This window comes from Vicugna pacos, chromosome 11, assembly GCF_048564905.1.
Source record: "Vicugna pacos chromosome 11, VicPac4, whole genome shotgun sequence".
Taxonomy (NCBI): domain Eukaryota; kingdom Metazoa; phylum Chordata; class Mammalia; order Artiodactyla; family Camelidae; genus Vicugna; species Vicugna pacos.
Window position 1 is genome coordinate 57,124,059 of NC_132997.1, and position 13,727 is coordinate 57,137,785.

Here is a 13,727-nt window from a genome sequence, read left to right on the forward strand (position 1 = left end):
TTTGAGACTGAAAAAGGCCGGGAGTCAGCAACTGAAGACAATGGTCTAATGACTGTGGGTCTTACAGGTCTTAAGTAAGGTCCTGGAGCGACACCCCGCTGTGTGTGGCAGATGGCAGGCAGGACATGGTTACCAAAATCTGGACAGACTGTTTTAGATAGGTGGTCTCCAAGCACAATTATTCTTACAGAGTTTACCTAAATGCTCTTACCTCATTTACATTTCCTTAAAGTTTCACCATATCATTTTCCTTGCTGACAAATTTGCAATAGATATAAGATCTTATTTGATTTCTAACAAACCTAAGTACAACATAAGTATTATACTTAACACTGATGATTCTAAAGGCATGTCTAAATTAATCAAACCAATAAGCTTAAGGTAACTTCCATACCAATTATGGATACAGTACTGAATATTTCCCAGATCTCGTGAACCTGAAATTCATTCTGGAGTTTCTTTTGGAGTATTTATATCAGCACCTAATTTCTTTATGCCAATTAAACAGAACTCATCCACAGATCAATCTTGGCGATGCTATCTGGAGGCAGAGATACTTCATATTTATAAGGTACACATAGACATACATATGCTTATACAGACACAGAGATTTCACAGTTTTCCTGCTGGAGTTTAAAAAGGTATCGTTTTGTTTTCCCCTTTTCTTTTAGGGATCACAGGTGATGAAAGTTTCTGAGGGTCCAGGTAGATCATTTCTATCTCAAAGGCATAGGAAGAGAAATGCCAATTCCTTCTATAGTAGGCTAAATTCCTCTAAGAGCATATACAAAAACCAGTTTTAGAACGTTAAGAGTCCCACCTTGGACATTTTTAGGTTTTGTTTTGTTTTGTTTTCAGTTTCTAAGTAGCCAATTCAATTTAAACAAATAATAGTAATAGACAATAATACATATTCACTCACATTCACATGCCTCACTTTCAGAGGAACATCACTGTTCAAGTTACTAGGACCCCCTAACAAGGGTCAAAACCAGGAAAAGAGAACAGGATTTGGAGTCAGGTACCAAGACACTCACACATACGCACCCAAGGTAAAAGCCAAACCAACTGCAAAAGTCTCACTTTGATTCAACAGCAGAGCCAGTAGCGGCCATTGTTCTCTTAATACATCTTCCGCGGTTTGCCCCCGGACAGAAGTCATCAGTACAGCCCCTTTATTGGGCCCAGCGGTGCAGCCGGCGGCCACTCACCAAGACAGGCGGGAAATCACTTTGCCCTCACTGATGGCCCCGAGTAGGTGCTGCCGGGGGACTGGGTGGCCAGTCACAGAGGCCGACTTTGACACTTCTTGGCCAGTTAACATAATGTCTTCCTCACTGCCTGGGCACCTAACCTTCGCCTCTGCTGTTAGCTCAGCGTCTGTGGCCTTTTTTTTTAATATAAAAATCAACAGCCAGCCCGCAGCTGTGGCCTCCGCCCTCCGGCCTAACGTCTCTCCCCCACTGTAATGGCGGCCGGTAGCCCCACAGCGGCCTGACGGTGTCTGAGTCCCCGCGCTCTCGGCGGCCCCCACTCATCAGGGACGGCCACCACAGGGCCCCACATACTCGCGGACGGCCGTCCGGCGTTCCCCCGCAACCTTCGGGATCACCCCTGGAAGTTCTGGGCCCGACATGTCAGTGCACGCAGGGAAACTTTCCCGCCTCGTCCTCACTTCCCGACGCCTCGGCGCTCTGGGAGCCTCCCCCGTCTCCCGGCTGCCCCGCCCATGTGGGGGCTGCACCCCACTAGGCCTGCAAGCCCTGTGCCTGCCCGACCTCCAGATCTTAGAAGGAACCCGGGGCAATGGTTTAATGGATGGGGGGATCTTACACTTCTGAAGCCACGTCCAGGAGCGACACCCTCTGTGCGCGTCAGCCGCGGAGCAGAACATGGCGCCGGCTTCACCCCCGGGCCCGGGCAGGGGTGGGGGTGGGGTTGACGTCGGGCTGGCGCAGGCTGGTTACCAGGGAAACTAGGCAGAGGCCAGCCCCTCGCTGCCCCTTGACAAGCCCTCAGATGGAGATGTTCTGAATTAAAGATTAGAACAATCACTAGCTGGGGCTAGGGCAAGGACGGAGGACGGGCCGTCTTGTGAGTAGGTGTAGGTGAAACAGACACTGGTGGAGCAGGGGATGCAGAGAGCAAGAGAACAGCCATTTTGAGTGGCTGATCATACACAATGGAAGAGGGCTTTTTCTTCTGCATTTGTCCCCAGGTCTCGGCCATCAGTTGACTTGTATAGAAGCCATGACACAGGAGTCAGGCTCCCTGGGACCCTCAGTTCCCCTCCTTTAAACAGATTTCTGCTCCTTGTGATCAGGTCTGGAATGAAATTTGTTTCAGAAGAAAAGCAAAACTGTTAGTTGATACAAGGTTTTGGGTTATATGTAGATGGAAATTTATTCATACCACCTCCAACCACTTATTATCATATGGAGCTCTGAGGTCTGGGACTTTTCCTACTGTCCAATAAAAAGTGCAAAGAAGAAGGCTCCTGGCTGGCAGCAGCTAACAAAAAGCATTTTTGGTCTTGGGTTCTTAATCGTTAGAGACTAATATGCCAAGGTCGACTTTTTATTAGCATGTCTCTTTCCCTTTAGGAAAAAGTTTTAAAACAATCTACCCAAAGGTCTTCCTATTGCTAGTTCTAGAGGTGACTTGTTTGAATTTGGCCAATTAACATGACAATGTCGATGACAGATCCTTTTCCAGGGGAAAGAGTTGTTCTTTGAAAGGCAGTGCCTGAAGATGTCGAGGCTGAGAGGCAGCTTCTCCTCTGGGACTATTTGGATTTTATGTTTCTGAGCCAAAAAACATTCTTTGGCATTGGCTGATAAAATGGGTTTCAGAACAGGAGTTTCTAAAGCTGCAGTGGAAACTTTAATTATTCAGGTCCTGTCAAAATCCATCTGCTTAATTCGACTATTTCTGGGTAAGGTACTTTTTATTTTCTAAGAGTATTACTTGATGAATCTCTGATAAGAATATCAAATGAGCTTTCTTCATGTGAAGATTATTCTTTCTTTTTTTTTTTTTAGAATTAGTAATACTTGTATTAGGTTTGGTATCTTCCTAGAGTTTATTTGATTTATAGCTGATTTGGTAGAGACACTTGAGTGACTTTTAGAGCCGGAGATTTCAGCGTGATAGACTTAGTGACTGACTAGTATCCATGACTTAATAAATAAAGCCTTTCTATAATTTAATGGGGAGAAGAGCATTAAAAGTTGTTTGGATTTGAACCAGACCAAAATGTGTGACATGACCATGAACACATCTGTGGTCCTGACCATTTCAATGTGCCAAATCTGAACAATTAGAAACCCTATATTAGGCAATATTTACATTTATGATGAGCATTCATGGATTTGCTTATGGGAAGAGAGTGGGGGAAGGGTTTGAGGTGGTTGCTAAATGTATAAATAGTGAATGTGCCAGCATCTGGGCTTTTTCAGCTTAATTATCAGACAGTGAGCCTTATGCAAGCAACCAACTTAGTGAAACTTTGTTATTTTAGGGTGCTTGCCTGGATAATAAGCTATAGGACAGAAATGGAATTTTCAAAACCAGTGATGTCGTGTATATTTTAAATAAAGATTAAGAAAAACTTATGCCAGTGATTCTCAGTGTTGGAAAAATATCAATGAAAATATATATAAGAAAGTGGACATGTTAGTGATGATAACCTTATATCTACATGGAGTCTGCAGCCTAAAAGGCTTTCAAACACAAACTCTCTACCAATTCAAATAAAGAACTCTGCTAATTTCACTAGGTCTTCAAACCAAGACAGTATCATGGCAAGTTTGGGAAACAACTCGCTGTGACCTTGAAATTGGGGAGGACAATAAAAATATTTTGCAGGGCTACTTCTGGATAATAAACATTCCCATGATACAATCATTGCACCATGTGAAAGGCTTGCTTTCCTGGGCCTGGCTGAGGATGGTTTTCAGTTAACAAAGAGCATCTCTTGCTTTTCCATTTCACCAGTTTTTCAGACCCTGACTCGTGTCACTCCTGAGGGGTCAGAATGTGCAGGAAGTGCTTGTTGGCAGACTTCATCCTGCACTTTCCATTTTTCCCTGTAGTCTGGCGGCTGCACCTGCTGCTGCGCTCACCTGCTTCAAGGCTTGCAATATGCACTGCTGCCTCTTGTTACAGAACTCTGACTCCTTCCTCACCAGACAGGGTTTGGGGCTTCTCCAGCCCTACTAGATATGTCTTGGAGACAATTCCATTCCTCCACCCACATTCTCACTTAAGTTTTCATATCTTCAAAGAGAACAGAAAATAACCTGATTTTTTTTTTTCTGGGAACAACTCTGGTTTTACTATAAGATGTTGGACAGCTGAATTAATCTTTCTACACCTGAATTCTGCTTATTGTTCTGATCTCAAGGGCAGAGTTTTTTTTTTTTTTGAGTTTCTGAATCTTCAATGTGCATGTTAACAATTTATGATGCTTTACTAAGAATTCATATTCTGGGGTTCCACTCAAATTCTATGATGGGGCCCAAGAATCTATATGTTAAACAGGTTCTCTTGGTGATTCTGATGCTTATGGTCTGAGAACAAAGTCTGAGAAACGTGAATGCTTTAGAACTTTACTGTGGAAAGAACTAAGCAACTTGATGTGTCCAAATTTAAGGAAGTTTTATAAGTGCTTTATAAATGAAGCAATTGAGCTTAAATAAGACCATAAGCCCACAGCTGATTGGTGGCATATCTGAGACTAGAAACTAGGTCTCCTATGTTTTAGTTTATGAGGCTCCAAATCATAGATAAGATATAACAATACAGAAGTAAAACAGCTCAGGGTCTGTGGGACTGAGCAATGTGGCTGCCACTAGCATGTGAATTTGAGGATGTTACTGAAATGCAGCAGTATGAGGCCTACAGGTTCTTTCTTGAATTATCTGGAAGGGTCTTTGTGGAGGCTGTCAAGTCTAAACTTGCATTAAATTCTTAAAATCCCCAGTATGATATCCCTGCCAAGTGGGCATCCATTTGGCTGAAGATTTGTTTGATTAACAAATCTAGGGATGGAAATGCCCCCAACCATCCTGAGCCCCTCTCCCTGTCCATTTCCTAACAGCTCAGATCCCATTACAATTACTTTTATATTGAACTAGAATCTCCCCTCCCCACCTTTACCTTCTACTATGGAGGCCGGTCCTACTTTCAAGAGAGATTTAGGAGAAGTCTAATTTGCCTTCCACATGGACAATGATCATGCCCTCTGCCTAAACCTGATATGTCTAGGCTGAATAAGGTTCTTTGGCCATTCTTTGTATAACGTGGCTTTCAATAGTCTTCATTCTGATTATTTTTCTCCAAATGTAGTCTGTTCGGTCAGCATTTTTCTTTTTTAATTAAAATGTAGCACCTAGAATAGTCACAGTACTCAGTATGATTTGATCAGCTCAGAACTCATTACTTTTAGGTACTTCACTCCTAACTATATAGACTGGAAATCCATGATCTTTTTTGGGTGGCTCAATTACATTCAAGTCAGTCAATTAAATCCCATTTTTTCCACATGTGCTGCTAAAATCATGTGTCCCTCCCCTAGTTTGTGTGGGTAATTTTTTTTTCACACCCGTCTTTTACTTTACATTTATCTCAGTTGAAATTAATTTTATTGGACACACTCGACTGTCTCAGATTACTGGCACCTTTTTTAGATCCTGATTTTGTCACCAATCCAAGGCTATTTGATTTTATTCAATCATCATTTCACAAATATTTATTGAAAACCGACTATATACCGATCATGATACTGGCTATAATAACCAAAATAGACCACATCCCTCCCCTCATGGAGTTTATAAGCTAATGAGGTGTATGAACTGATCCCCAACAACATGTACCTTAAGTGTTAGGATGAGAGTGTTATGGTATGTTGGGGCACGCATGGTAGGGAAAGAGAGATCGGGGGTGAACATCTACTCTGGTCTTAGTGGGTGGTGGTTAGAGAAAGCTTCACTGTGGAAGTGACCTCTGAGCTGAACAGTGAAGATGTGGCATGAGAGAAAGAAGAGTGTTTCTGGCTGGGGAATCCCATGAGTCAAGGACTAGAAACAAAAGAAAACGTGGCCTGGGGAGCAGGTGCTGGGTATGTGTGGATGGAACTGGCAGAGACAGGTACGTGGAGAAGGGCAATGGGAGGGTCTGTGGGATTTTAGAACGTCTGGGTTGTTGATAAAAACGCTGGTCAGTGATGTCTGAGACTGACACCAATCTATTAATCCTCTGTCTTAGGGGAGGACAGTTTCCCATAACTCCAATCACTGCATTTTCCATCCCATCCACCAAAATATCCTGAGAGATTTTGCCAAATACCTTGTTGAAAATCAGACACACCATGTGCCCTGATTGAGCAGACTAATAAAGAAAATGTGGTTGGCCTTTGTCTCGCCTGATTTGGTCCTTGTGAACCTGTGCTGGCCACCTGTGACTGATGTCTGATTTCTTGTCCACACGACTCCCCCTGAGATGGTCCCTAGGGAGGGAGCCAGGGAAAAGCCTCTTGGAAGATCAGCGTCCTAAAATGTAATGGGTAGTTATGAAACGTGAGATGGAGAAGATTTTCTTTTGCTCAGTAGATGTCAGCTGAGTTAGAAGTCGCCCTCACAAGGCACTTGTCTGGCTGTTACAGCGGAGCGGTTAAGAGCCAGGCCTGAAAGTCAGATTACCTGGGTGAAAACCCAGCCTTTCTCAATTACCATCCGTATGACTTTGGGCAAAAGCTTGACTTTCCTCACCTGTGAAAAGGAGACCAAATGCCTACCTCACAGGGCAACATGTATTTGAAGTAAATAAAATAATGCCCAGTGCCTGGTACATAGTAAGCGTTGTTGATTATTTTCTAGAACAAATTGTAGTCATCAAACCACAAAGACTCTTGTGCCTTCTGATTTCTTGCCCTCATGCAGTCTTGGCATTTTCCCTCATACGTAGTGGAGCAGATCCCCTTTCTTTCTGTTATAGCAACTATGAGGTGCCAATGGAATTAAGTATCTGGAAGCAGCACTATGAATTCTTTTGATTAAAATGATACATTTTTTTCCTCCTGTTTTCGGAAGCCTGGAATCAGCTAGCCAGGCTGATGTGAAGAAATGCTGGTAGTGTGAGCAAGTTGAGTGTGCAGGGCTGCACAGTGGCCCCACCCCACCCCCAGGTCTGCAGTGAAGGCTGTGGGTGGACCTCTGACAGGAGGTATTCTTTCTCAGTGCTCTATGTGACATCCCAGTCAAACGGACAGCGTGAGTCTTTGTGATTTTGCAACGTTTCATTGTTGCTTAGCACTATAGGTTAGCAACTCTCCAGAGCTGATGGGGCAGCTGTTCAGAAAAGGATATTATTTTGTCAGCTTGTGTAAGTCACCAATGGACCAAAATTTGCACTTCGTTTGTAAATTAGAAAAGTAGAATGAGTCCCTGAACCCTCCAAATTTAGGAATCCTCTCTTCCATTCAAGCCATTCATGCAATGTGGTATCTAAAATTCCTACTGGTAATCCAGGATAACTGGAGATACCCGTGGGGTTTTCCTGCATATGTGGATCAACACAGGTATAAACAGATCAGGGATAAGGCCAAGATTTGCCTTCAAGACATTTAATGGACCTTCTGAAGGTTGCTAGCAACCAGTTGTATCTTAATCTTCATTTGTATTTTTTCTCTGTTTGCAAGCAAGAGTTCTCCAGGAAAGCGGAGTGATCAAGATATTGCTCACCTCTGTCCCCATCCTCCTGTCTGAAACAAGGTGAGCCTGTTTCAGGAAGAGATGTGGAGAGGGTGTGTTGTTAATGAGAATGGCATGCCCTCCACAGCCTCCTCAGGCGTGGAGCTGGGCCACAGGCCGGGAACACCTGCTCTTACGTGCTGTATGTTTCAACCCATTGAAAGATCTTAGTGCAAAATCAAGCATGGCATGATGTTCTGTGGTTTTCAAAGAGGTTCCTAGAGGGTTTGAGTTGGATAGGCCAGGAACTAACCCATTCACCTGTGACAGATATAACCAGACTCCAATGTCTGGTCAGGGAAAACTGGACATGTTTATAGAACCCAAGAGGGTTGGGCTCCTGATTTACAACATTAATGAAATTAGTCTGGCCCCAAATCCAGCCGAGCTCACAACTGTGAAGACGGTAAGTGTTTTGGGGTCTGTGTGTTTAGGCAATCGAGTGAAATCATCAAGTTTATTCTCTAGAAAAATTGCAGATCAGTTTAATTGCATCTCTAGATAATTTCCCCTGTAAATGCCAACTTGTAACCTCATAAAAAAAACTCCAGCAGTGATATCCAAGCTTAACTTTTCTCACTCTCTTTGGATAAATAAACTTTGTCTATGAATCAATTAGAGGAATCTCCATTTTTTTAAATAGCAAAGAATTGGATTAAAATGGATTGTGCAGGAAATGCTGTCATTAAAAGGGCCAAGAAAAGAAGACATGCTTAATTATTGAGTGGAATATTCATAATTTTTCATATCTATCAGCTCAGTGTATCCATAACAGTTTTTAAGATGTACAAAAGGAACACATATTATAGTTCTTTTTTTTTTGAGGGAAGCAAAACAAATGCCAACATAATCCTTATTTTTGAATACTTTGTTTCTCTTTAGTTGAACAAAATAACACCATTTCTTTTTTGATTCTCTCTTTCAGGGCTACCTTCCACCCAGCCACTGTTTAAAGAGCTTCATTTAAAGGTAAACCCTTTAAGGCCTTGAGAAGGGTTTTGCTGCTCTGCTATTGTATTTAATCACAAATGATTACTCGTTCCTGCGTTCTCGGCAGTTAATCGCGGATTTCTGGTTTTTCAATCAGGATAAAGAAAGTTTAAATGTCTACAGGAACTCTCAGAGACCAGCAGACTTGCCATATTTTCCTGGGTACCCTCCCTCTTGGTCAGAATGTTTCTGAGTGCTGCCCTTATGTACACCCGTTGTTGACCTGAGTGAACACTAGGTTTAGGGATGTTGGAGGAGGACGGTAATAGGTATGGGCAAAACCTATTATTTCCAATAAACCTTTATGAGGCCTTTATTCTGGGTTAAGATATCTGGTGGCTTGAATTCGGCCAGTAGGAGGAAAGGGACTTGCCACAGTGGTGTGAGACATACTGTTTTTTTGTTTGTTGGTTAGTTTTTTTTTTTTAAGAATATAGAATAGAAAATGATAGCTGGACCCTGAAACACCCATGCTCTTCCTTACTGCCCTCTCTCTCTCCCTTTCTTAACTTTCCCCTTCTCTCTCTAGCACAGTGTCTCCTCTCCCTCCCCACTCCATTTCTCTGTCACTGTCTCTCACTTTCTCCTCCTCAATGTTATCTTGACTGTTTTCTCCCAGATCAAAGGTAGAAGTGGGCCATTTGATTAATTGCCGTGCAGCAGAACCCTTTGCCTCCTTGACACACAAGCCAAGGAGACAAAGGGCGCTCTTCAGAAGCCTCGAGCTGTGTGGGTGCAGGGTGGGGAATTCACAAGCCTGAGAGCATGGAGCCCTCCCAGCAGGGATGTGAAGGTCCCTGGACCCTGCAGAAGAATAAAGTTGCAATTGCTGCTCATTGTGTTGAAACATATTTGCATTTGATTAGAGAGCATACAACTCCAGCATTAAGCCATGTGGACTATGTGGAAGCTTGATTTAAAGTTTTAAAAAATCTTTAAATTGCCATGTGTGGAAATCAGTACCATTTGGAAATGGAAGGTGGTTAAGTAATGATGACTAACAGTTTAACCTTCTCTGTCCTGTACTGTGAAAACTCCCCAAAAGTGCACTGTTCCATAGGGCACCACTAGTCCCTTGTGGCTATTCTCATTTAAATTAATTCAAATGAATTAAAATTTAATATTCAATTCCCCAGTCACATCAGCCACATTTCAAATGTTCAATAGCCATATGGAGGTAGTGGTTACTCTCTTGGGCTGTGCAGATACAGAATATTTTCATCATTGCAGAAAATTCTCCTGGACAAAACTACTCCTAATGCTTTATTTTTTTAAGCCAGGTAGTTTAAAAGAGCCATAGAGTGCTTGACAATAGAAAGTTGAGATGGATTCCAGAACAGGCTGAAAACAAAGAAAGAAAATAAAGAAAATAGAGTGCCACATTAAAGTAGACAGATTTGGAGTTCAGTTGATCCAAATGAGATTCTGTTTGGGAAGGTGTTTAAGTTGAAAAGAACTATATAATAGTAGGTGGAATTACGATAATTATTGTGATTATTTCTAAGAGAAGAAGAATGCGCACCTGACACCTGATGGTGAAGACTTAGCCAATGGCCATGTGCATTTTCTTCTCATCAGAATTGAAATTCTTGGCTCGATCCGCCAAGCCTTGGCTGGGTCTCATTCCCAGTTAGAATTTTGCAAGTGAGAAGCCCTGCTTCTTTGTAAGGCTAACTGTTGCTTTGAGTAGATAAGATGTGTTTAAACTCCCAAAGGGTGAAGATCATCTTCCCCAAATCCTAACAGGGGTCCAGGGTCACTCATTACCTTTAGCTAGTGATATGATAGTTAAAGCATAGATCTTTTTTAGCCTAACCAATAGTTTTCCTCTTGAATTGAGCATAGATCCCACTAGACCTCATTCTCAAATTAACTCATAGTTCAAACCTGATATGGACACTTGCCAGTTATATAGGAAAGACCCTTGGACTACACTGCCCTAGTGTCACAATTGCAAAGACACAGACTAAAATAATTGATTCAAGTCTGGCTTGCACGAGGCAGGCTTTTTCCACACCAAGTGGTAATACCATTGAGATCCAAGGTCCCTTAGAGCAAGAACATTGGGTTCTTCAGAGGAAGTAGCTTTGGCCACTGTACTGTGACTTTGTAAATTCGCTAAAAATCCTGCCCTTCCTCCCCTCCCCCAGGCACTTTCATTTACTTACCACCCCTTTGGCTGTGACCTCTTGGGGTTACAAAACTAAACTAAATACTGGGAGTAATCCACCAAACTGTCAGTGAGTCCTAAACTCAGGGTTGCCCAAGCATCAGACACTTTAGGTATTGGTGTCTGTGTGCTGGGTCCCTCTCACCTATTCCTTAGTGAAATGTGTAGGAGGGCAATCTGGGCAATAGATATTCTGGTCAACTCTTAGTGAATGAGGGTAAATGTTGAGGAGACCTCACTGCCTGGTCTGATGATGAATAGAGTCTGAGATGAACCCAGGAGAAGCAATCTGAGGTTTAATCAACACATCCATGAGCCCGACTCTTTGTTGGTAATGATTAGAACTTTCCATCTTAAAAAAAAAAAAACTTTCCATTTACATGTTTGTTACTAGTCAACAAATATTTATTTGAGTGCCTCCTCTTCATCAGATACAGAGGTATAATGAAGGAACTTATAATCTATTTGTCACATTTTGGACAGATTGATGATATGTTATGATTCACAGACTTTGGAAGTCTCAAACATTTTGTGGTGAATAGTTTAAAGATTTTGTTTCTATCTTCAAATGTGAAAAGTAGAATGTGAAGAAGGGTGTTAGAGGGGGAAGGTCCCTCCTTTTCTATGTTTTCTGGGTCTGGGATGACCTTTGGTAAAAGGTAGTTTGAAGGGTGAGTCTAGGAAGAATAAACTCTGAAAATGAAACGGTGGCTTTTAATTACCTGGCTGTTTCTGCATTGATTAGTTGTTTGTTGAAATAGGAAGGCCATGCCAGAGCATTCTCTCACATTCCTGGGATCTGAATTTACATGTCTGGTGTCTGCTTTCAGAGCACCGTCAAAACTTGCTTGTCATTTGCCTTATCGGTTCATCGCCAACAACCGGTATAGTTGGGGGAAGAATAAAGACTCAGTCTCTTAGAGAGGCGAGGGACCTCTGAAGTCATCGATCTTCACTTTTTTATCTTACAAGGAAGAAGTCTGAGGTCCAGAGAGGTGAAGCACCTCCCCAAGGGTGCACAGCTTCTTGAGTCAGAGACTGGACAGCTAGCATCCGGCTTCCCTGCCTCTGTTCACTGGGCTCTTCACTGCCTCGGTTTGTCCTGTGTTTTAAAACAATCCCACTGTTGACCTGTTAAGAAGTTATGGATAAGGAAATGTTAAGGTAAACCTCTGGGTACCTTATCAGGCAAAAGAAGAGAATCATTTCTAGATTCTGGGACAAAAATGATTCTAAACAGAGACTTCATGTTTCTGGATTCTAAGTGGTTTCCAAGCTTGATAAAATGGAACCTCCTGGCTTTACCTCCTCAAAGGAAGGCTACTCTGTCAGGAACAATCTGGATAACATACAATCTAAAGGCCGTGCACCAGACTGATTAAAAGCATGGATTCCAGAGCCAAACTACTTGGATTCATAATCCTGGCATACAGGTTGTATGCCTTTGGACAAACCACATAATTGCTCCATGCCTCAGTTTACCCATGTGTAAATTGGGGTAATTATAACAATAGTATCTTCCTCAGTTTAATCAATATCTTGTAAAGCACTTAGAGTGGTGCCTGGCACATTATTTCAGCATTAGCTATTTGTAATATTTACTTGGCTAATTGCAGTGAACTGTCTCCCCTATTTATTTCCTACATAAAAATATCTCACAAAAAACAAAGCAGAAAAAGCATGAGAAATCAAAGGGTTGATGTGATTTGAAAGTGCTGATTTCTTCCTCCCCTTAATTGACCTGAATACATCACCAGAATACTCTACTATGCCTCAAACCACCGAGTATTAAAGCTACAAGTAGATTGAGAGGTCACCTGACCCATTCTGCTGGTTTAGGAAAGAATCTGAGGCCCAGAGAAAGAGCTACAATCTTGATTGTCAGGGCCAAGTGTCTGTTGTCCACCAGAAGCTAGCCATGGTGACTCTCATCACTCACACCTGAAACCCAGACATCACCTGGAAAAGGGGGAGACGGCTGGGACATTTAGTGAATCCTAGAAAAGAGCATGAATGACATTTCAGTTGTTAGAAAGCTGAAGAGTGGAAGGCCTGTGTCTCTCCTGAGTCACACTATACTTCTCCTGAGCCCCTTTTCTGAGCCTGCCTACCGGTTTATAGGAGTTCAACTCTGTCTGCACTGGTGGCGGTGGCAGTGATAGAATTTCTGACTCAGGTCTCCATGAAGTATAAACAGAGTTCCTCCTTAGTTGAATGGGGTCTCCTCACTTCTCTTCAAATTTGCACCCACAAGCTGCAAAGAGAATTAGATGCCCTTAACTTCATCAAGCATCCAGCTGACATTCCAACAGAGCCAAGTTCCCCGTGGGTCATGACCTCGCTTTTCAAGTGGTAACATGGATGAACTGGGGAGATAATGAGGTGACACATTTTAGTGATTAACTTTGTTTGGGTTTGTATTACCCTTTTTTATTGTGAAATAAGTAATACTTTCAAAAGGTGCTATGCCATTTATGTGTAATTAAAAGACAAATAAAATGAATACCCAGGTACCTGTCACCCAACTTTTAAATTAGAACATGTTAATATTTTCTTATATGAGCTAGACCAAAAGTTCCTTGAGTTTGTGTATATATATGTACCTGTACACACATATATAACATACTATGTAATATAGATATACACATATATAATTATATATAATTTTTTAGTATTTGGTAATATCATACATGTATATCTGAGGTTATGTATAAACACATATATATATTTATTTACCTATACAAAATAAATTGCTTAAAGAGGTTAAGCAATTTGACTAAGGTTACACAGCTATAAGAAACAGATGTGGATTTGAA

General features: G+C 42.0%; 2 long non-coding RNA genes across 2 annotated transcripts in view; one reads left to right on the forward strand and one right to left on the reverse strand.

Annotated features, from left to right (window-relative positions):
- Nucleotides 1-1,943, reverse strand: part of LOC140699334 (uncharacterized) — a 40,213-nt gene extending 38,270 nt beyond the window's left edge. The window contains exon 1 of the long non-coding RNA XR_012077414.1: nucleotides 1,834-1,943. This is a non-coding gene — a long non-coding RNA (uncharacterized lncRNA). The remainder of the gene's footprint in view (nucleotides 1-1,833) is intronic.
- Nucleotides 1,944-2,498: 555 nt separating this feature from the next.
- Nucleotides 2,499-13,424, forward strand: LOC140699337 (uncharacterized). Its single transcript, XR_012077417.1, has 4 exons — nucleotides 2,499-2,935; nucleotides 7,704-7,772; nucleotides 8,677-8,720; nucleotides 11,884-13,424. It is a non-coding gene; the product is annotated as an uncharacterized lncRNA (long non-coding RNA).
- Nucleotides 13,425-13,727: the final 303 nt, after the last annotated feature.